General features: G+C 45.6%; 1 protein-coding gene across 1 annotated transcript in view; it reads right to left on the minus strand.

Annotated features, from left to right (window-relative positions):
• The window catches only part of LOC144482009 (vitamin D3 receptor-like), a 168,080-nt gene extending 150,779 nt beyond the window's left edge, over positions 1–17,301 (minus strand). Inside the window, exons 1-3 of the mRNA XM_078201260.1 lie at positions 17,190–17,301; positions 10,809–10,909; positions 4,447–4,525 (exon numbers count right to left, since the gene is read on the minus strand). The gene's annotated coding sequence lies outside the window, so the exon portion shown is untranslated. The remainder of the gene's footprint in view (positions 1–4,446; positions 4,526–10,808; positions 10,910–17,189) is intronic.
• Positions 17,302–25,314: the final 8,013 nt, after the last annotated feature.

Raw genomic sequence — 25,314 nt, forward strand, 5'->3', positions numbered from 1 at the left:
TGGAGCGGGGCCTATGAGAGTAGGATGTAGGGGGCAATTGATGAGGGTGGGGGAGTCCCACTGCCACTCTACGTGGGGGCAGGAGGGCGGCCAGTGATCGGGGGGGGGGAAAAAAGCGACACTGGGGCGGGGGTGGGGGCGCGATCAGGCCATGGGGGGCAGCACTGGGGGTCCCGGGCTCCCTGCCCACTTTAATGTAATGATATTCACACTGGTGGTCACCGCAGTGCACAGAGCGTGAGAGATTCTAGTGTGAACTCCCACTGAAAAAAAAAACAGCATGAATTGCTCCAATTGTTCCACAAATTCAACACTTAGAATTTTTTTGGGAGAATTGCCCCCCTGGTCTTCAGGTCAAGCAGGGATAGAGGTTATAGAGATTCAGATTAAGCAGTGGATAATTAAGATAGGGCTTGGAGACATAACTCTTTCCATTTTCAAGTCATACATTCTACTTTTATTTACACAGAAAGACTTATGACAGAAGGAAACCTCACATCTGTGCTGGCCAAAAAAAAAGCTATCTAATGGCACCTTCCACCTCTTGGTCCATACCCCTGTAAGTTACAGCACTTCTCTTTTTTAAATGTAATGAGTGTTTCTGCCTTCACCATCCTCTTAGGCAGTGTTCCAGACCTTCATCATCCTCTGGAGGAAAAAGATCCTTCGCTCCTTTCTAATCCTTCCACCAATCACTTCAAAATCTATGTCCCCTGGTTAATGACCTATTTTCTAACAGAAATAGGTCCTTCCTATCCACTCTACCCAAGCTGCTCAATTTTATATACCCTTCAGTTAAATCTCCTTTCAGCTTCCTCTATTCCAAAGAAAACAAACCCAGTCTATTCATTCTTTCCACATAGCTAAAGCTTTCCCATTTTTGGCAATATTCTTGCAACTTTCTTCTGTACCCTTTCTAATGTGATCACACCCTCGCTGCAATGTGGTGATCAAAAGTGTGTGCAGTCTAGGTACAGGACTAAACTCACACCTGACTGCCCATTCCACAACCCATCTATATCATGTTGGAGCTTACAGCTATCCTCTACACAGCCAATTCTTGTGTCGTCTGCAAATTTCCCAATTGTGCCCCCACATTCAAGTCCTAATCATTAACAAATAAACAAACAGAAGGGGCCCCAAAACGGAGCCCTGCGGAACACCACTTGAAACAGCTTTCCATTCGCAAGGGCAGTCATCGACCATTACTCTTGGTTCCCTCTGTTACTAAGCCAACTTTAGAACCAATTTGCCACATTACCCTGTATTCCATGGGCTTTTACATTTTAGACCAGTCTGCCATGTGGCACCTTGTCAAATGCCTTACTAAAATCCATGTAGACAACATCCACTGCACTACCCTCATCCATCCCCCTCGTCACTTCCTTAAAGAATTCAATCAAAGTTGTAAGGCATGTCCTTCCCTTAACAAAGCCATGCAAACTATCCCTGACTAGACTATGTCTTTCTAAGTGACAGTTTACCGGATCTCTCAGAATTGATTCTAACCATTTGCCCACCAACGAAGACAGACAAACTGACCTATAATAGCCAGATCCTTTGTATCTTTTTTTAAACAACGGAACCACATTTGCATTCCTCTGGCACCTCACCTGTGTATAGTAAAGATTGGAAAATAATCTTGAGAGCATCTGCTGTTTCCTCCCTGAACCTCCTTCAATATCTATGGGAACAATCCATCTGGCCCTGGCGACATATCCACTTTCAAGGTTTCCAACTCCTCTAACACTTCCTCTCTCACTATAATTATTTGATGCAATGTTTCACACTGCTCCTCTCAAACTATTATACCCGCATCATCCCTTTCCTTTGTGAATATGGAGACAAAAATTCATTTAACTCTGCCCATAGCCAGTGCTACAAACTCCAATAACTACCTGGGAGTGTAACTTATTCATAACCTGTTGCTCGAAAAGATCAATCCCTTCCCCCCAGTTTGTATCTGCCACTTCTACTTTGATGGTTTCACCCTTGTACCAGATCTTAGAGTTATCTTTTAAAGTTTATTTATTAGTCAGAAGTCAGCTTACATTCACACTGCAATGAAGTTACTGTGAAAATCCCCTAGTCGCCGCACTCCGGCACCTGTTCAGGTACACTGAGGGAGAATTTAGCATGGCCAATTCACTTAACTGTGAATTGTGGGAGGAAACCGGAGCACCCGGAGGACACCCACGCAGACACAGGGAGAATCTGCAAACTCCACACAGACAGTGACCCAAGGCGGGAATCGAACTCGGGTCCTTCAGTCCACAATCGGCAATAATGCTCTTCACCACATCCATCCCAGTTCCTGTTTTTTTTTCCTGTCACCCCTTACCCCAATCCACACACTCTTTTCTCAGAACAAAACTTCTTGGTCTTCAACTACAACCCCAGCAGCCTCTAGATTTGCCCGTTTCACAGCATAATCCTATAATCAAACACATTTCCCCCCTCACTTTTGAATTGGACCCATTCCCGTCACAAAATACTTATTTTCACTTTTCCCCTGTTTCCAACCATCCTTCCCGAGCAATTTCCAATGCAACTATAGCAGAAACAGCACATGTGATTCACTTCCTGCTTTATCAATAGTCAGAGTCCCAAATATGCGACACAGTGGTTAGCACTGCTGCCTCAACGCCAGGGACCCTGGTTCAATTCAGGCCTTGGGTCACTGTCTGTGTGGAGTTTGCATGTTCTCCCTGTGTCTGTGTGGGTTTCCTCCAGTTTCCTCCCACACTCCAAAAAATGTGCAGGTTATGTGGATTAGCCATGGTAAATGTGTGGCGTTACAGGGATGGGGCAGGGGGTAGGCCTGGATAAGATGATGTGTCGGAGCGTTAGCACAGACTCTATGGGCTGAATGGCCTCCTTCTGCACTGTGGGGATTCTATGATGCCTCCCACACAAAGCAGCAATTCACATTTTTTGTCTCCAATGGAGAAACCACATTCAGATGAGGACTGCTTTACCAGACACTTTCATCACTATTTCCCATTCCCATCTACTTTGCGGTCTTTAATTGCCTACTCTGTTCCACAGAATAGAACCAAGAGGTCATTTGGCCCATCGAGTCTGCGCCGACTCTCTGAAAGAGCATCTTACCCAGGCCCACCCCATCCCCATAACCCCACACATTTCCCATGGCTAATCTACCTAACCTGCACATCGTTGTGGGAGGAAACCGGAGCACCCGGAGGAAACCCACACAGACAGTCACCCAAGGCTGGAATGGAATACGGGCCCCTGGTGCGGTGAGGCATCAGTGCTAACCACTGTGCCACCATGGCTCCCAACAATAGAACAGGAGCAGCATCTTCCCTCTCTTGGGCACCAAGTGACCCTCAGGTATAAACATTGAATTCCGTCACCTTGTACTTTAGCAAGGTCTTTTCATTTCAAATATTTTAATTCCCTCCATGTTCCACCATACCTCCCGCTCCCCTCCCTGCATAGGTTGAAGAAATGTGGATGCAATTCAAATCAGTTGGAAAAGAAGGGTAGAATAAATTTGCCTGGAAGTCCAATTTTACAGGCAGGAACTGCACACACATGTCATCTATAATCTGTTTGTTAAATTTGATATGCAGGGCATGTGTTTCACTGACAACTCATGTGTAGTACATTACCTCTGATGAGGATTTTTATTGGTTAGGACGTCATATTTTCCCATTACAGCCCGACACACACACTAATTGTTTCAAACTGGTGAACATATCACTCTACGATTGGGCAATTTGGTCACCAAAATACTTGTAAAACAAATCCTGAGGCTTACAGGTGCAATGCCTTAGATCTCCCCTTTCTATAAAGAAACCCAATCTCCATTTTAAATATTCATCACCCTTACCATTTCAGACTAGAAAGATCAAACATTATCGCCGGAAACCTCCGCCCTCACCCGCAGCTGGGATTGTCTGGTCCCACTGCAGTGAATTGGGCTTGGCCGAGCGCCAAATTCTGTGTTCTCATTAGCAGCAATGGGAGGGCGAACAAAGATTGGAGAATCCTGGCCTATATTTCACACCAAGTACACACACCGCCATTCCAATTCGACTTCAGAAGTGAATGTGCACCAACCCACGTGCTGTTTTTAAATAAAATGGTGCAATGCTTACGAGGTAGTTTTATTCTACGTTGGCCAACAGCAATACTAATGATCAGTGTGGTGACAAACAAGACGGTTCACAAAGAAGCATTGACAACTACTTAGCAAGTGTTGGTCCCGAGGAAAAACTACATCAGTATGCCATGGTAGCACAATGTGCAAAACAAAATATATAACGTCGTGCACCAGTCTTCTATATCCCACTAGCAATACAATCAGATTGCAGTAGTCTTTTACCTATGTCACACTATCGCTATTACAGTTCAGACTTCTCTGAACATACTCTATGTATATCCATAACAGAAAGGCAATGTCTGGAAGTGGACTCATACCTCCAATGAAGAGAATGAATGGTTTAGACAGCAGCAGGAATAACACCCTTTCCTTGACAAGGCACAAGTGAGAGAGAACCTGAAAGAAAAAGGACAAAGAATCACTTACGGTAAAATGACTGCATGGCAGCAGTGTTAAACTTGGACTGAAGGTATACTGGACCCTAGGCTAGGGTGAAAGCCTTGATCTGGGAACTGTGGGATGGGAGGAGAGGGGCAACTGGTAATGGACATCTATCAGATTTGGAAATGTCGACGTACCAAAAAACCACAATAAAGTATTTACTGATAAGACTGAGAAGGGATTTGCAGAGCTAATGGAAGCTCGTTTTGTGACTCTGTTTGTGAAAGTCAAAGGAGAGAAAATGTCCTGTGTTTGATCAAGAAGGATGATCAAAACTCCAATGCAAATATAGGCCCAGCTTTAAGTGCTAATGATGATGATACGATCACTTCTGTTCATTGCAACAATTGGAGAGATTACTAAAACCAAACACAATTCTCAAATTTTAAGAGGATCTACTTTCGACACTTCATGAATCTCATCAGAATGTGCATTCCAGATTTGAATATGGCTCAGAGAGTAGAGGAACCATGGAGTTCCTTCAAGGAGGTGATTTTGAATGCAATGGACTAATGTGTACCCATGCAAAGCAAAACAAAAATACCAAGCGTAAAGGCACCAGTGCCTGGTTGAACATGACTGGAGGCCTGTGACCAGCGGTGTGCCTCAGGGATCAGTGCTGGATCCACTGTTATTTGTCATTTATATTAATGATTTGGATGCGAATATAGGAGGCATGGTTAGTAAGTTTGCAGATGACACCAAGATTGGTGGCATAGTGGACAGTGAAGAAAGTCATCTCCAATTGCAATGGGATCTTGATCAATTGGGCCAGTGGGCTGACGAATGGCAGGTGAAGTTTAATTTAGACAAATGCGAGGTGATGCATTTTGGTAGATTGAACCAGGGCAGGATTTACTCAGTTAATGGTAGGGAGTTGGGGAGAGTTACAGAACAAAGAGATCTAGGAGTACATGTTCATAGCTCCTTGAAAGTGGAGTCACAGGTGGACAGAGTGGTGAAGAAGGCATTCGGCATGCTTGGTTTCATCGGTCAGAACATTGAATACAGGAGTTGGGACGTCTTTTTGAAGTTGTACAAGACATTGGTAAGGCCACACTTGGAATACTGTGTACAGTTCTGGTCACCCTATTATAGAAAGGATATTATTAAACTAGAAAGAGTGCAGAAAAGATTTACTAGGATGTTACCGGGACTTGATGGATTGAGTTATAAGGAGAGGCTGGATAGACTGCAACTTTTTTCCTCTGGAGCGTAGGAGGCTGAGGGGTGACCTTATAGGAGGTCTATAAAATAATGAGGGGCATAGACAAGGTAGATAGTCAATATCTTTTCCCAAAGGTAGGGGAGTCCAAAATTAGAGGGCATAGGTTTAAGGTGAGAGGGGAGAGGTACAAAAGGGTCCAGAGGGGCAATTCTTTCACACAGAGGGTGGTGAGTGTCTGGAACAAGCTGCCAGAGGTAGTAGTAGAGACAGGTACAATTTTGTCTTTTAAAAAGCATTTAGATAGTTACATGGGTGCGATGGGTATAGAGGGACATGGGCCAAATGCGGGCAATTGGAATTAGCTTAGGGTTTTTTTTAAAAAGGGCGGCATGGACAAGTTGGGCCGAAGGGCCTGTTTCCATGCTGTAAACCTCTATGACTCTTTAACTCTCTGGCAGCTCAAAAGGGAAAAACAGAGTCATGAGAGAAAAAGGCACAGAAAAATGTCTGATTCAACACTAAAAACAAATGCCTGACGTGCAAACACATCAAAACGACAAAGACAAATTTGGAACCGAATATGGCAAGAGAAAGTGCAGGATGATAATAGGTCCTTTCAGTTATACAAGAGGAAAATAAGGAGTGGAGAGCATGACAGGCTAAAAACAAATGCCGAGAAAGAAAGTGCTTGCATTTATTTATGCCCTCGGGACACTTTATGGGTGGAATTTTACATAGGTGGGATTTTCTGGTCTTGCTGAAACCAATTGACTTTTGAATGGCTTGCTACATTTTACAGTCCCGCTCCCACTGTGACGGGAGCGTATAATTCCCCGACAGACAATGACGCACATCTTTGAAGTTATTCCAGTCGTGACTATACTTCAAAAGGTGCCTCTATTACATAATGCTTCGAGACATCTGGTGTCTTGTGAAAAGTCTTTACTTAGTCACTGTGGTAGGAAATGCAGCAGCAATCCCACAAACAGCAAAAAAAAAGGAACTGGATCATCTGTTTAGTCATGTTGGTTGCAGGATAATGATTGGTCAGACCAAATCTCCTGCTAATTTTCAACTGTGTCATTGACTATTTGAGGTCCACCTGAGAGTAGGCAGTGAAGCACTTCACCTGTACTGCACTGGAGCATCAGCCGAGATTCTGTGCACCAGTTTCTGGCATGGGATTTGAATCCTTCTAACTCAGAGAAAATTCCTTGGCTTCAGTTTCACAGAAGGGAAAGATACTGATTTCCTGAAAAAATTAACTTGGTGTCGCAGGGTAAGTTGCGGCACTATTCACATTACAACCAGTTTCTTTGCTGAACAGCTATGCAAACTTCAGCTTAATACATTGGAGGGTCCAGTCAGATTTGAGGAACCTTGAGGGAATAATGGGAGAAGAAAGGAATGTGGCATAAACCTTCCATATTTCCAGAATACTGGAAAAAGGCAAATGACACTCCCATTTTTTGAAAAGGTATCAAAAATGACTCAGGAAATGACAGACCTGTGGATAACCTAATAGAAACCTTTATTAAAGGTAAGGGCTGGGATTTTGAGAAGTGTGGGTGGCACAGTAGTTAGCACTACTGCTTCACAGCGCCAGAGACCCAGGTTCAATTCCCGGCTTGGATCACTGTTGGGAGTCTGCACGTTCTCCCCGTGTCTGCGTGGGTTTCCTCCGGGTGCTCCAGTTTCCTCCCACACTCCAAAAGATGTTCAGGTTAGGTGTATTGGCCATGCTAAATTCTCCTTCAGTGTACATGGACAGGCGCCAGAGTGTGGCGACTAGGGGATTTTCACAATAACTTCATATGGGTGGCACAGTGGTTAGCACTGCTGCCTCACAGCTCCAGGAACCTGGGTTCGATTCCCGGCTTGGGTCACTGTCTGTGCGGAGTCTGCAGGTTCTCCCCGTGTCTGCGTGGGTTTCCTCCCACAGTCCGAAAGATGTTCAGGTTCGGTGTATTGGCCATGCTAAATTGCCTGTTAGTGTCCCGGGTTAGGTTAGAGGGATTAGCGGGGTAAATATGTGGGGTTACAGGGATAGGGCTTGGGTGGGATTGTGGTTGGTGCAGACTCGATGGACTGAATGGTCTCCTTCTGCACTGGAGGGATCCCAAGTCCAAATTGTATTTCGTTGGTTCCTGCAGGCTCATTACTGATAAGGACGGGTCTAATGGTGAGACATGTCAGTATCAAACATTCCATTGTAGCTGAAATTGTACAGCTACGACTCAATTAATACGCCTGGAGTCTGACTGCTCACCAAATTACGCCCTCTCAATCATCACTGACGTGTGTGTGCACCACCGATTGCCACTCAGCACTTAACACTTGGCATTCTGACCCCCAGATTCAACGGCTGCTCTGGCTTCCCTGCACCATTGTCCAACTGGGCAAGCACATACTTCCCCTTCGACAGTGAGCAAAGGCACACTGGCTGAAGAGAGCACTCCAACCCACAAGGTGTGCGTTTTGACAGATTCCCCCCATTGACCGGGGGGAGTGCAAGATCTTGGCATGAAGCTTGGGACAATGCCTGTGCCTGAGATGAGCACTCAGGAAGCAGTCGAGTGGCCAAAGCTGTGGACGCTCAGTAAGTTGCACGGGGCAAGAGTGGTGTGGAGTCTTGTCCATTCAGGGAGTGAATAAAGGAGTGGTCAATGTGGTGACCAGCACGAGTCAGTGGCCGGCGAAACGTAACTCCAAAAGGTGATTGGGCAAACGGTGCACCCTATGGAGAGACATGCTAACTGTGAAGTCTCTTTCTTTTATTTTGCGGTGATTAGCACGAAGGAGATATGGAACCTGTGGAACTGGCTATCATTCTTCTGGCTCAGAGGGGAGAGAAGACGTCAATGGAGAAACGTGGCTCTCCAGGGGCAAGAGGAGAACCCGGAGGAGGAAGGGGTGGCAGGGCCTGCTCTGAGGCAGACGAGGTATCCAGAGAGCAGTCATTCGACCCAGCGTCTACAGATGGCACCTGACCTTCTTGCAGATGAGCGAGGGCCACCGTCACTGAAGACTTTGCCTGCCAAGGGATCTGCTGGCTCACCTATGCACCTTTCTACTGGAGTTGGAGCCATGGGGACTTGTAGGGCACCCACTGCCTATGGCTTTGGAAGTCACAGCTACCCTCAACTTCGATGTGACTGGTTCCTTCCAGGGCTCCACAGGTGATCTCGCAACCCTCTGCACACAAGTGCATCCAGGAAATGACAAACGCATTCTTCGCTAGGGCACAGCACACAACTACCCTTTTCGACCAAGATCGGGCAAGCCAGGATGCAAGACTCGCGTAGATACCTGGCTTTCTATAGGGTGCCATCGACTGCACTCACGTGGCTCTCCGATCCCTGGGTATCAAGGAATGGAGTTCATGAGCTGCTTCCGCTCCTGGAATGTTCAGCTGCTCTGAGACAACATGAAGCTCACCCTCCAGGTGTGAGCTGGGTTCCCTAGCAGTGTACATCCCGAGCTGCTCTCAGATCCCCGCCATGTTTCAGGGCTCACAGCAGCGACAGGGTTGGCTCCTTGGGGACAGGAGATACTCACTGAGGAGAGGCTGATGATGCCTGTGTACAGACCAGAATGCAGCGGAGGCTCATGCTGTAACTCACACTTTGGTGGATCAGACCATTGGGATGCTGGAAATGTGGTTCCAGTGCGTGGCTTGGGCTGCTGGAGTCCTGCGGTACAGTCCACTGAGGGTGTCACGCATCAGTAACTGAGGCATATCCGAGTCCAGAGGCTCGTCACCTCGCTGGAGCTCAGCAGATTCCTGGCCTCCAGCAATCCTCTGAGTGCCACTACCGTGGGTTGTCCCTGCCTCTGCCTGCTGTGGATCAGAAAGAGCGAGGTGCTTCCCAGTTTGTGACCCTGAGGCCTCTCGAAAGCTGGGTCCCACTGAAATGCGTGTCCCTGCATTGGTGGAGGGTGCGGCTGAAAGCTGTGACGGTTCTTCAATCTCCACATCCAAGTAATAATGTGGGCTGGTGTTGGAGGTTTCTTGGACCTGGCTGGTGGATGGCCTGGGCTACTCCTATGATGTGTTTGTAATGAAGGGAGAGTTCATTATAGAGACCCCCAATACAGGAGACATGACTATGTCAGCTTTGCGTGCAGGATGGTGATATGCTGGATCCTCACTTGGTTTATCACCACCCACCTCATCCTTGGCGCAGGAGCGGTCGACTACTCCCCGGCCAGCTGGAGAGTGAAGTCGGTGAGGACTTGAATCTCAGGCATCACTCCACTTATCTAGAATCTCCCCCTTTTATTGCTAACTTGTCCTGCATGGAAGCAGATGGAAGTGCAAGCAGGAGGTGCGCCAGAGTAGATGCTGAGGATGCCTGGCATGTGTGGGTGGTGAGTGGGAGCAGTGAACAAATGAGAAGACAGCTCTCAGGGGAGATGAAGATGTGTGGGAGAGCGAGTGGTGATGTCCCTTGAGCTGGCAGTGAGTGCGATCCCTGTGGACATGTAATGGGTGTGAGCTGAGAGTGATAAAGAGTGACTTACCCTGGCAAAACTGAGGCGATTATTCACTCTTTGTGGCATCGGATGCCTCTGCAGAGCATTGGCACTGACCAGCACTGCCACCTCCCGTGCTGGGTCGGTATCCCTGCTAGCTGTGCGCGAGTACAGGATGTCACACCGAGCTTCCACTGCATCCAGCAGTTTGGCAGGAGAAGCATCACAGAGAACCTGGAGGCAGCTTCCTTGCAGCCATCCATCGACATCAACCAAGGAGAAGTGGCTGGCGAGCTTTGGGGTGGCTTTTCAATGGAGCTGCCTCATCATGAATACGCGGAGGTGATGGCGGGGCAGACCATCAGAGGCCGCCCACCATCGAGCCAGCGTGAATCTCATAGCCGAAAATCTTTTTGTCTAAGTGGCAAACAATACAGTGCAAAAACCCATCATCTCCACCGGTGGGCTAAATGCCACTTTGCCCCCACAGAGGGAAAATTCTGTCCAGGCTCACAGTGTGTGTGGATAGAAATACAATCATTAAAGGGAGACAATATGGATTCATGATAGGCAGATCTTGTCAATCTAACTTACTGGTTTTCTTTGGGGATTTCACAAAGGAGCTGGATAGGGAAAAGACAGTGGAGAGACTCGGGAGGACAGTGTGGCCTCTGATTCCGCTGGAGATGCTGATACTGAAAATAAGTGGAAAATCAGTGAAAACATTGCACAATAAATACATCATTGATTGGCTAACTTTGCACCGGATACAAAGCCAATGGAGGTGGTCGACTCCACAGCTGAACAGAATGAGTATGAGGAAGGTTTAAATATACCTGGGAATTGGACAGGCAGATGGCAACTAAAATTCACCATGCTCCACATTGAATCACAGAAATACTCAGCTGGTCTGGCAGCATCTTGGGGAGGGGGGGGGGGGCATATTTGGGGGGGGGGGGGGGGCACCGCCGCCGCAGAGGGAGGCAGGGAGAAAGAAACAGAATTAATGCTTTCAGCTGAATATTACTTTTCTTCAGGACTGAAGGAAGGTATAAATATGATGGTTTTAATGCTGTTGAAAGGGGGTGGGGAGGAACAAAAGGGCATGGGATAGGGTGAAAAGGTAGAAATAACTAAATGACAAAAATGACAGGAAACAAAAGGCAAAGGAAGTGGTATGGGTTGTGGTAAAGAAACAAAGCATTTGTCCCAAGTCAGAGAATGTTGATGGCAAAATAATGAACAGTTCTGTCTGAAAGTAGACATGAGAAACGAGATTCAGACTGGCACAAGGCAAAAATAAAGGAATCCACTTATGGTGACAGGGTTCATGGTCTGAAGCTGTTGAACTCAATGTCGTCCCGAAGACTGTAAAGTGACCTTTGTGATCAGAAGATGAGATGCTGTTCCTGAAACTTGTGTTGAGCATCATTGGAACATTACAGCAAGCAGAGCAGAGAAATGTTCACACAGGAGCAAGGAGAGGTTGGGGTCACACATCTGGGCTGAATGGGGGCATTCCCAAAAGCGCTCACCCAGTCTGCATTTGGTCGTCTCAGTGTGAAGGAGACCATATGCTAAGAACCGCATGCAGCACATTAAATTGAAAGAGGTACAAATCAGTGCTTCAACCAAAAAGAACATTTGAGGCCTTGGACAGTAAGGAGAGAGGGGGTGAAAAGACAGGTGTTGCATTGTCATGGGAAGGGAACAAGGTGTTGGACCAGGGGGGTGGGGGTGTGTGTGTGGGTGTGTGTGTGTGTGATAGAGGTGTAGACCAGGGTGTAGCAGAGGGAAGGGTTCCTTCAGAATGCTGACAGAGGAGGTGGTGGTGTGTTTGGTGGCAGAATGGCAGAAGATCCTTTGAATATGGAGGCTGATGAGATGGAAAGCGAGAATGGGGGAATCCTATCACAGTTTTGGGAGGGAGGTGAAAAGAAGTGCGGGAAATGTGTCAAACATGATCGAGGGTCCTGCCAACCACATATTGAATCATAGTAGCACAGGAGGCCATTTAGTCCTTCATGTTTGTGTCAACTCTGAACAAGAGCAACTCAGCTAGTTCGACTGCCCTTACCCCATTGCCGTGAAATTTTCTGCCAATAGGAACAGTTTCTCTCTATCTACTCGGTCCAGATCCCTCATGATATCGAACACGACCAAATCTCCTCTCAATAGTCTCTTCCCTCAAGAGAATGAACCTCGCTTCTCCAAACTATCCCTGTAACTGAAGTCGCTCATCCTTGGAACCATTCTCATGAAACTTTTCTAAGCCCCTCTCCAATGCCTTCACATCCTTCCTACAGTATGGTGCCCAGAACTGGACACAATGCTCCGGCTGAGGCTAAACCAATGTTTTATTACAATTCATAAGTTCCTTTGCCCCGATTTATGAAGCCCAGGTTCCCATATACCTTTGAGGCCAGAAATTCAGGAAGTGTTGATTACTTCAATGGAAAGTAAATGATGTAATTGAAAATGAGAGAAATCTGGGGCTGATTGACAAATTGAAATCATCACAACAATACTTTGTGGCAGCGAACAAAGAAAATATTCACACTACATCTGAGTAAAAAGAACAAAGCAGACAGCTGCAAGAGCTTGCATTTCAAAAATCCCAGTGCCCTCCTCCATCTAAAATTACAGATATGAAGGAACGTTGTTCAAAATGGAGCCTACATCTATCACAACCTTTACTCCCGTCAGCAGTTAATTTATTATACGAATAATACACAAGCAGTATCACTGCTGTCCAAATGAGGTGCCGTTAACCAGCGTCTTACTCACACCTGCCAGGATGAAGGTTGATGCTTTCATTTGCTCTAAAATAGCAAAACACAGAGGGTGTTCAATCCCACTGCTCACACTTGGCCTATCAAAGATAGGTGGTTAGACCTGTATTAGTACGTTGATTGACTGAAGTTTGTTCATACTGGAACTGATACATGGATACCTAGTCAGTCACTTATTTACCAACAGTCTGACCTGAACTGCTACAGGGACACCAAATCTAGACATGCTATTCATAGAAGGTGCAAGGGATGCTTACCTCACACTGGGACTCTCCAATTCAATCTCTGTGAAAGGCAACACTGCACAACTGCTTATCATCCAACCAGTATAAATAACCATGGCGTTCTCTGCTTCCTAACTCTAAGCTACCTTCAATTATCAGTATTAAAAGGGCTAAACAATTGGTATAAACTTCTCCAGTCTGAACTGACGACAGCAATTCACTACACAGTTGACCACTCAGTCAAAAAGAGATTGTAACCTTCCAAACGGAGCTGAGGACTATATGATTTGCTCAAGACTTATCAAAAGGCGCTGGTTTCCAAAGCAAATGTAGCGGAACTACAGGACACGATATAAAGGGATGGTTTATTCTCAACTGTAACATTTGTGAGGTTCCAAGGGTTGACATGACTTGGTCATCTCTCCCCATTCTGTATCCTACACACATTGAAGATTTTCATTATTTGTTGATATACTGGAAGAGCATTTCAGAACCTACTGCAAGGAATGCAGCAAACAAGAAACTTGCACCACTTGAATTCTTCTGGGTTCAAGTCTTTGAGAAACAAATTGGAAAACCTCTGAAAATGGGTGTGGGGTCACAATGCACAATTACCCCATGCCCGATCAGTAAGTTAACTTGTGCTACTTGCTCATTAGAATGCACCTCTCAATTCAAACAGTGTGAATTGCGCTGTTTGTTGTGTTCATTGAGCTGATGTGTGCAGTCCATATTGTTACTACTTAAAACCAACCTGCACCTCAAAGGGGAGGTGCATTGGAACTGGAGTAGGTGCTGGAGGTCATTCTACAAGTGAATTGGACCTGGGAGAGTGAAGTAAAGCTGATGGGTGAGAGAAGGCCTCTGGATTCACAGGCACTGCATCGAGGGTCTTGGTGCAAGTGGTGGTAAGGAGAAGAAATATCCTGTATCTACAATGAAGCAGGAGGCCCTCAAGATACATGTTGAGAAGGCAGTGGGAATTGATAGCGGTGTAAGTCAACATTGAGAGCTTATTCCCAAGGACCTAAATGCAGTGCTGAGAGAAGTTCAATGACCTTACATGAATGGCCGAGGTCAGTGAATGCATCTTCAAGTATCACATCCTACCAACCAGCCTCAGTCACCGCTCAATTCACGACACCTCCATCACTCAGCTCCCAACAACAATCAGAACTCAAACTCAGAAATCAGAATTCATATGCTTCACCCTCACACACTTAACTCTAACAGATACTGCCAGCTATTTAGCCATCACACCCAAACACATTGCAACACATTCACTGACACACTGAACTTTCTCTTGCAGAAGGTGGCACATAATAGGAGGCAGCAGGAACTCACTGGAGGTGGGCGAGGTGCATCTGCATACCCAAACTCCCATGGAGAAGAAATGCTGGTCATTATGGGAAAGGGCATTGAAGTTATAGTCAACGGCAGGGCTGGAGGAATTGATAGTAAAGGTATCTGCACATCTCTAATCCTCTCTCATCTCATCTTTTCTGACTCAAGCTGCTAATGGTGTCAGCGTGCACCTACTTTCTCATCTCCCCTCCCTGCAACTCAATCCTTGTCCCTTCTTCATTTCAGCTACCCAAGAACTGCAATCCCTCCAGACAGTGGAGAAAGGGCAACATGACAGCGATAAAGAAGGTTCACTGCTTTCACCCACTCAGATACTGAGATTGTGTGCATTTTAGTGGCGAGGACAGAGGAGGGATCGACATGTGGTGAGACACAAATTGACTGCAGTCGGAAGAATGATAGCAAAGGCTCCAGCTCATCAGAGAGTAAGGTTGCAGGAATCAGATGATGAATTTGATGGGCCAGGGCACAGAAGAAAACCAATGGATGTACTGTCGCGAAGTTGGGTAGAGTAATTCTAGATTGGTGCTGGTAAAATTGTAAAATGCTAGGGAGAAAGCTTTGCATGGTCCTATTAAAAAGGTGGTGCTTATTCTGTGCTTAGAGAGTTAAAAAAATGCAAGTACACAGAGAGCCCAAACTGAAACATTTGGATCGAAAGGCCAAACAGCGAGAGAGAGAGTGAAAGCAAGAGAGAATCGCTGGCTCTCATAGCTTCATCTATGTCTCAGAGAAAGCACCATCTAGATAGCAAAGGTTCCAAAGAAGAAAGAAGTTCCAGACAGAAGAATCTACAGAGAAAGCCCAGAATATTCTGGAAGAGACAAAACCTGGTTGTAATTTAGAGAGTGACTAAATTATATTTTGTTAATGAGTGGGAATTGTATTTATTGGAACAGCATTCCATTAGAATCTTGTTTTATTCAGGAGTAGTTAATAGTTAGAAGGGATTTATTCAGTTTGTTAATAGTTTAGTTAATTTGCTCACTGTCAGTTAGATAAATACATTGTTACGTGTTGGCTTTAGAGACAGTGTCAGGGATTTATTTTTATTTAACCACGAGAAGCTGCTGAAGAGCAGGTCACACCACTTCCCCCACACACGTTTTACAGATTATAGGGCGAGGCACTCCTCTTTGGGTGTTTCGGTGTCAGTTCTCAGGTGGGGGGTGGGGGAGGGGGGAAAGAGATCAGCCTCCATTTCATGACAGTACAAACTAAAATGCTTGGTACACTTCAACACCAAAGAACATAGAGGAGTCAAGCCCCAACTTGGCTCATGACTTTGTGGACAGTCTCCAGCTCCATCCTTTATAACCTGAAATGGGTGGCAATCTCCAGCAGTATACTTGTGGAACCAGCCATGATGCAGCACCTGATAGCCAATGTCAAATCCATTGCAGCACAAATACAGCTCAGACTGCTGCCTTCCAATCTCAGCTTGCTGCCATGGAAGCTCAGAGTGCTGCCGTCATAGCTCTGGTTGCCAGTGTGCAAAAGGGCTTGCAAGGTGTCACAGCACTTCTGCAATCTGTTCTCCAACATATCTGCTTCTTAAAGACCCTTTGCCAACATGGGCTTCTGCTGAGGCCCTTCTCCCTTCCTCCTCCTTCCGCTTTCAGCAGCTTGTCCTGCTCCGTGTGAACATTGCTCATTGCCTTGGTCAAGCTCAATGCCAAGAGGAAGCCCTGCTAGGCCACCCATAGTTTGCGCTTATGCATTTAAGTCACCAAAACAGTATATCAGCACTATCCAAACTGCTCCTTGTAGACTACTGAAACTTTTAGCAAGTACGGAAAAGCATCTAAAATGCAGAGAATTGCAGTAACAACCAGAATTAATAAGCCAGCAACTAATCTGCAAGTAGTTGATGATCCCTTTGACTAGCACTGGTGGGGTGCCCCTCATGTCACTGAATGTGTGTTCAGCTGTGGGAAATTAAGAGGCAGCACGGTAGCACAGTGGTTAGCACTGCTGCTTCGCAGCTCCAGGGACCTGGGTTCGATTCCCGGCTTGGGTCACTGTCTGTGTGGAGTTTGCACATTCTCCTCGTGTCTGCGTGGGTTTCCTCCGGGTGCTCCGGTTTCCTCCCACAGTCCAAAGATGTGCGGGTTAGGTTGATTGGCCATGCTAAAAATTGCCCTTAGTGTCCGGAGATGCGTAGGTTAGAGGGATATGGGGGTAGGGCCTGGGTGGGATTGTGGTCGGTGCAGACTCGATGGGCCGAATGGCCTCTTTCTGTACTGTAGGGTTTCTATGATTCTAAGGAGAGAGGATGTAGCATGGAGTTCCAAAATGGCGGTGCTGGCATCAAATTAGCAGCACACTGGCTAACACCATGTTCTACCTGTTCTGCATACTTCTGAACGTTGGGGGTAGCACATGCACACCTTTAATGACCTTGGCATCTGGCACACTTCACGCCAGAAGGGTGCACACATGCCGCGGACACCATTTTCTAATTTTAAGGGCCTCATAGCATCCAAAAAAAAAATGGTAAACAAGTCCAATTTCACCCCGTATTTGCACAAAGCCTCTGCCATCAGCCAGACTATTAAATAACAGAGGGAAATTTGACTTCTCATTATTCTTACCTTTATTTAGTAGGCGATTGATTTGCTGTGTTACGATTTGCTTTATTACGATTTGCTCACCTTCAAGTGCTTGTGATTTTGGATTAAAATATTAACACCAGTGACCTCAAACCTGTCAAATAAAGAAAACATTGCTTTTAGCTACACCACGGTGTAATAAGAACGTTGCCACAACTTGAATTCACATCCACTATCACGGTCTACCCAAATTTCACCAAACCCTATTTCTTTGCACCATCTCACATCAATCGCACAATTTTAAATTGGTGTATATAATAATTCTCGCCGAACATTAAAAATTGAATTTCTTTGAAAGAGTCTGAGCTATCAGAGACTGTTGTTGCATAATCCAACCACTTGCATCAGTCCTTGCTCTTTTTGCAGAAGCATAAAGGTGAGCTTGCATAATTTAGTCTGCAGTGGATGCTATTTATAATTGGCAGTTACATTGCACAATGCATAGAAGCTGATACTGCTGTATCATATGGAAGCAGCAAACTATTTACACAGCAGCTGTACTAGAAATGCTAGACTGCTTCAATCACCAGAACTGCTTCTCTCCCTCTCAAATATCAGCGATTCTTTACAGTAGACATACAAGTACATGCACTAGTCTTATACAGCTAGGAGTGAATTGTTGGCTTTTATCCACTATATGCTGCGATTTGGCAGGGGAAAGGGGAGATGGAGGTGGAAAGAGGGGAGGAGGTAGACTTCTTCCCACTGTGACTTGCGGCCAACTTGTGCAAATTTCCTTCATATTCTGAAAGGCACAACTTGCATTCCGACTATCAGGGGTATTCATTTATCTAAAAACAATCCAAATGTTGTGTTTTCCAAACCATCAGGTCTTCACTTGGAACAAAGTATAGAACCAGACTCCCTCTCCTTTAGCTGCGGGGAGCGGCAGAGGCAGCAAGCAAAATAAATAAGGCAGCGAATAGAACTTAAGTTTTAGAACCGTGCCCCAGTCTTCAGAGAATTCAAAACTAACATCATAAATAAAAATAAAGCCTCGATTACCTATAATAACGGCATCTTGACACATTCAGTCCTGAAGATAAACTCTTTTTGCAATTGAACATTCATTCTCAGGGAACATTCATTGCCAAGGCTGCTGTTTATTGGTCATCCCTAATTACCCTGAGTCTCCTCCCAGGTAGAAGTGTGATTGATTTCAAAGGGCAGTTAAGAATCAACAATGTTGGTGTGCGACTGCAATCACATAGGCCAGACAGGCAAGGCTTCCGTTCCCAAAAGCCTTAGTGAAGTATTTGAGATTTTAACGGTTCTTTTACTGACATCAGGGTTTATTTCTAGGTCTTAAAAAACTGAATGCAAATGTTCACTCTTCTGAAGACATAATTGTGGGGTAGTTCTAGAGGGACTTGGCAGCTCTCCACAACCTCACCCTAGTGACTATTCTAAGCATGGCATGATGCCTTTTTAATTTCTTTTAAAAATGTCCGGATAACAAGACGGGTGCTAGGAGAGACATGGTGGGAAAGCAGAGAAGACACTCAGCAAATAATTTTGAATCTGGCCAACATGTGTCCAGGTCAAAGTTGAGCCACCAAGTCCGTTACAGTACAGAAGCTGCTGGTATATTTCAATGGAGATTATCGACACACAAAATTACTTTGAAATATTTATTGTGCCAGTACTAAAGCAGATGCAGCAACAGCTGTGGATAAAAATGGTCCGCTTCAAACCACAAGGAACGAAGATTACAGAAATATCTGGCGAAGCAATGTGTTTGCTCTTCAATATAGGTGTCCACTTATTAGGCCATGATCAGAACTTAATTTATATAGCTGGCCAAATCATCACTTCAAATGAAACAACTCTGGCTGATGCAAAGCATATCTCATTCTGCAACGGTTCTATTGAGTACTTGTATCCCATGTGTAATGGAGAAATGATGAAGCTTACCCTTCCATTCACTTTATGTTCTACCATTGCAGGAATGGATCAATGGTAATCCAGTATTGTCTTTTAATTTAAAGCTCAAGACTTGAATATTGCTGTGATATGTCAACAGAATCTAGCACCTTCCATACACTCCCTATATTCCCATTTATCTGTTGCCCTTGTCCTTCTAGATGGCAGTGGTCATGGGTTTGGAAGCTGCTGTCAAAGGAATCTTGGTGAAGTGCTGCAGTGCATCTTGTAGATGTAAAAACGTGCTACTACTGTTCGTCAATGGTGGAGGGAGTGAATGTTTGTGGATGTGGTGCCAATCAAGTGGGTTGCTTTGTCCTAGATGGTATTGAGCTTCTCGAGTGTTGTTGGAGCTGCACCCATCCAAGCAAGTGGAGAGTATTCCATCACACTCCTGACTTGTGTCTTGTAGATGGTGGACAGGCTTTGGGGAGTCAGGTGGTGAGTTAATCACCGCAGGTTTCCCAGCCTCTGACCTGCTCTTGTAGTCACAGTAATTATATGGCTAGTCCAGTTCAGTTTCTAGTCAATGGTAATCCCCAGAGTGTTGATCACAGGGGATTCAGCAATAATAATGCCACTGAATGTCAAGGGATGATGATGGTTAGATTCTCTCTTGTTGGGGATGATCTTTGCCTGGCACTTGTGTCACGAATGCCACTTGCCACTTATCTGCTCAAGCCTGGATATTGTCTAGGTCTTGCTGCATTTGGACATGGACTGCTTCAGCATCTGAGGAGTCACGAATGGTGCTGAACATTGTGCAGTCATCAGCGAACATCCCCACTTCTGATCTTGATGAAAGGGCAGGTCGTTGATGAAGTAGCTGAAGATGGTTGGCCCTGGGACACAACCCTGAGGTACTCCTGGAGCTGAGGTGATTGACTTCCAACAACTAACCAATCTTCTCTTGTGTGACTCCTCCCATTTTGCCAGGGCTCCTGGATACCACACTCAGTCAAATGTTGCCTTGATGTCAAGGACAGTTACTGTCACCTCACCTCTGGACAACATGAGCTAGGCAGGACAAAAGGCTGAGCCACATTCACTGTCTCAGACATATCCTCAGCATTTTCTGGCAGGACAAGGTGATCGGCTCGGAGGCCCTGGAGTATATTAATTCCATCAGCATGCACTCATTGCAAAGCCAATGATGTCTGCACTGACTTGGCCATGTTCATTGGATGGACGATGGCTGTATACCCAAAGATCTTCTGTATGTGAACTGACCTCTCGGTAATGACATGCTGCATGCCCACATTTCCACTCCAAGGACACCTGCAAGTGAGATATGAAGATGGCGAACATTGATATTCATAACTGGGAGACTGATGACTATGACCTCTGGATGCTGCTGTTTGCAGGGGCACTGAAGAGGTGAGGAGAAACAGAAAGTACAGCTCGTCAAGAAAGAGGGTCCAGGAAAATCAGAGGCTGGCTAATCTAACACCATCTCAATCCATTGTCTTCCTCTGCAGCCAATGTACAGAGATCGCCATGTCAGAGTGGGGTACCTGAGCAACATCAGGCGATGCTCGACACACAGTTCACCAAAAACCATTATCTTCGGTTTCCAAAAGAAAGGATGGAAGTATCCAATCTTTCTCAATCCGAGCTATTTTTCTGATTCTTCCTGCCAATCTCTCAGTGTACACATGTCCACGTTGCTGTATGTTTATGACATTGAAATCAAAAGTCACACTGCCACCACATCAAAGCGCATGCTCAGAAATGTAGAATTGTGTAACTCCTTCCCGTCCCTGGTCGCCCTTCTACAATCTAATGCATTTAGTACCAAAGTTCGATGCTATTTAACTCACAAGTTCTTGATTTTTCAAACCTTGGCAGTGGCCTAACCCGTGAATGTTTGTGCAATCTCACTCAAAAAGACTACCATTATTAAAAACATAAAATATGTTCAATTTGCAAAAAGATTACACAACTGAATTACTACCTCCAGAAAGAGGTTTGGTTGCATTGTATCAGCGAGCAATATACGGGCTGAGATGGCACTGATGAAATAAAAGCAGAACATGGGTCCATGTACAGACAGTCCACCTACAAGGACAGAAATTGCACTGCTAATTGAATATTGCTCTCGATAAACCAACTACACTCAGCTTTCTGGTGGGAATTACTTAATCCGGAGTGTCAAAATTACAGTCAGTGGGCCATATGCAGCGTGCAAGCCTCGACAATCCAGCAGCGAGTTCAGGCATCTGTGTTCTATTTGCATTTATATCTATGATCAACTGCCTTACCCAGTTTGAAGTTTGGGGGCCCGGACATTTGAAAAAGGTTGTTTTGAAATGACTATTACCTTTTGGTCGATAAATCCTAAATCAAAACACTGAAAATCAGTTAGTACCAGCAGCTTGTGATATACAGTACACACACACATTGTTGGCCAGGAAATTCAAAGAGCTATTCAGGCAATAATTATGCTGATCTTTCCACCCGAGTCCTGCACTGAAATATCCTGCAGCAATCATTTGTCTATGCCAGAACGTAAAAATGAACATAAAACTGTGGCTATGCTTTACTCCCAGAGGCAATCATGATTGCTGTCTGCCATGTCACCTCTTGCCTCTCTTGCTCCTCTTCCATGATTATGCACAACATATGGAATAATGACCATTGGGAAGTCTATTTCGAGCTGCTTAGCCCTTCTGAAACTGTGCGTTCTGAGGGTGTGGGGGGGAAGCAGAGTGAGTAGCAGCTGTGGTTCAGTTTGCAGCCTCTTGACACAAAAAGTTCAAAGATTCAAGCGCCACCCAGAAACTTGGGCACACAAATCTAGTGCAGTGCAGGATTCAACAGGCCAAATGATGTACTCCTGCATCTATTTCTTATGTTCTTCCATCAGTTGTCTAATTGTCCACCAGGATTCATGATTGGCTGCAGCACGACTACAAACTTGGATCTGATGCCTTCACTGTGGGATCATTTAGCTCAGAATATCAACAGCTCACTTATATTTAGGCCAGGTCCAAAACTGGAGACAGTTGAAGTGAATGTTACTCAGGAATGTTAAATTGCCCCTTAGTGTCCAAAGATGTGCAGGTTAGATGGATTGGCCATGCTAAATTGTCCCTTAGTGTCCAAAGATGTGTAGGTTAGGGTGGATTGGCCATGCTAAATTGTCCCTTAGTGTCCAAAGATGTGTAGGTTAGGGTAGATTGGCCATGCTAAATTGCCCCTTAGTGCCCAAAGATGTGCAGGTTAGGTGGATTGGCCATGCTAAATTGCCCCTTAGTGTCCAAAGATGTGTAGGTTAGGTGGATTGGCCATGGCAAATGCGTGGGGATAGGGCAGAGGGGAAGCCTCAGTGGGATGTTCTTTTGGAGTCGGTGCAGGCTTAATGGGCCGAATGGCCTTTTACTGCACTGTAGGGATTCTGACTGGCCTCCAATATTACAAAAGGTACAGAGGCAGAGCAGAAATGCAAAAACAATGTGCAAGGATGATACCAGAACTGGTAGGTTATGTCCATCAGGAAAGGCTAAACAGGCTGGTGCTGTTTTATTTGGGAAAGTGGAGGCTGAAGAGTGACCCAATAGAATTCTTTAAAATTATGGAAGCACTTGTTAGGTGTAAACATTTTCACTTTCAGTGAACCAAAACCAGAGATCATGTTGTGATGACATTGATTACAGAACATGTCTGTAAAGGAAGTGTTTGTAGTCTTCTGTATGTTAACAGCAAATTATAAAGGGTACAGGTAAGGAGCTATCGACATGGGCGGGATTCTCTGGTCCCACTGCAGTGAACGAAGATTTCATTCTCTGCCCTCGCTGGCCTGAACAGCCAGAGAATTCCAGCCCATGTTTAGATCTTCACACGTCTCTGCTCAACACCACACTGACTCAAGGCGTGGGTCATGTACCTTCTTACATCACTGAGTGGGCAGAATAGTACTCAGTCCCATATTAACCCTGTGCAGGCAAGGTCCTCGTACGACAATATATAGTAATCACCAATCAATCCAATAAGGATTTCAGGAGAAATGTTTTTGGAACTTGCTGCCACTGTGGTGAACAGCATAATCGCTTGAAGAGGAAGCTGGAGGGAGAAAGGAATGAAAGAGTTTGCTAATAGGGATAGATGAAGATGGGTAGCAGTAGATTCACATGGAGCATAAATGCTGGCATAGGCCAGTTGAGAAGGGCTTGTTTCTGTGCTGTGCACCCTAAGCTCAATGTTGAGTCGTCAGATCGCCAAACAAAAGGGAACTTTTTCACTAATTTTCAGGTTATTTGTAGCGCGCAGCTATTTGATCAGCTCCCTGCAATGTAATGTTACTAGATCACCTGTAGCATTGCTTATAATGGACCAAATCCCAAGTTTACTAATGTTCATAGAATCCCTACAGTGCAGGAGGAGGCCATTCAGCCCATCGAGTCTGCATCAACCACAATCCCACCCAGGCCCTACCCCCATAACCCATACATTTACCCTAGCTGCCCCCCCCTGACACTAAGGGTCAATTTAGCATGGCCAACCCACATAACTTGCACATCTTTGGGGTGTGGGAGGAAACCGGGGCACCAGGAGGAAACCCACGCAGACAAGGGGAGAATGTGCAGACTCCGCACAGACAGTGACCCGAGGCCGGGAATTGAACCCAGGTCCCTGGCACTGTGAGGCAACAGTGCTAACCACTGTGCCACCGTGCCGCCCATTGCAGCCCAAACACAATAGCTTACCAATGACTATTATGCAGCAAATTAACAGAAGCAATACATCACAACTGACCCAAAGTAAAACTGATATACTTTATGACACTTGCGGATTAGGTGCAATATTTTTTAAAACTTGCTCATGAAAGCAACTGCACTCTTCCCTTTCCAAATCCGATCAAACTGCATCACACTTTGAGTCACAACACCTTAATGATGAGGGAGAACAGCAGCAGAGAAGGAAAGAAAGCAAATTCTGCACTCGTGTCCCTCTACTTTGTGGGACCGTATCCCACTACCCCGTGGGATATCTGGCCCCATATGCTCAAAGATCTGCAGGTCAAGAATTAGCCTGTTGTATCACGTGTACAAACTTGCACCCTGAGCAGACATCATCCTCAAATTGAGCGACAGGTGCCAACGACAACAGAGTACTGCACACAGGCTAAAAACTGGAAGCAGCATGCTGGAGATGGAACGAAGTGATCCCACAATTAATGGATCAGATCAAATCTCTTCGGTCCTATCTCATCTCGTCATGAATGGTGGTGAATAACTAAACAACTAACCAGAGGAGAAGATTCCACAAACATGCCCATCCACAATGAAGGAGGAGGCCAACATGCCAATGCAAAAGGCATTTGCAATGATCTTCAAGTGCCGAGTGGATGATCCCACCATCACGTATGCCAAACTTTAGCCAATTCGTCTCACTCCACACGATATAAAGAAACAACTGAAGGCAGTGGATACTGCAAAGGTTGTAGGCTCCAACAAAACACTGGCAATAGTATCGAAGACTTGTGCTCTAGAACTTGCCGCTCCCCTAGCCAAGCTGTTCCAGCACAGCTGCAACACTGGCAACTACCCAGTAATGTGGAAAATTCCCCAGGTATGTCCTGTACACAAAAAGCAGCACAAATCGAATCCAACAATGTGCTCCCTCTATGGCACTCTGGTCCACTTCTCAAATCATGCCCTTTCCCATGACACCTTTCCATCAAAGCACAGGAGATACAACACCTTTCCTTTATCTGCTCCCTTCTCACCATCCAAGGCCCCAAACACTCTTTCCAGGTGATTTACTTTGGCTTCTTTCAATTCAGTATACTGTGTGCACTGCTCACAATGTGGTCTCCTCAACAACGGGGAGACCACATGCAGATTAGCCAATTGCTTTGTGAAACACCTCTGTTCAGAAAACATGACACTGGTGTCTGTCATCTTAATTCTCCACCTTGCTCCCATTCTGACCTCTCAGTTCTTGGCTTCCTGCAGGACTCCCATATAATAAAAGCAAAATACTGTGGATGCTGGAAATTCTGAAATAAAAACAGAAAGCGTTGGAAAAACTCATCAAGTCTGGTAGCCTTTGTGGACAGAGAAAATAGAGTTAACATTTCGACTCCACCGGCTGGCACAGTGGCAAGCACTGCTGCCTCTCAGCGCCAGGGTGCCGGGTTCAATCCTGGCTTGGGTCACTGTCTGTGTGGAGTTTGCACATT

This window comes from Mustelus asterias, chromosome X, assembly GCF_964213995.1.
Source record: "Mustelus asterias chromosome X, sMusAst1.hap1.1, whole genome shotgun sequence".
NCBI classification, from domain to species: domain Eukaryota; kingdom Metazoa; phylum Chordata; class Chondrichthyes; order Carcharhiniformes; family Triakidae; genus Mustelus; species Mustelus asterias.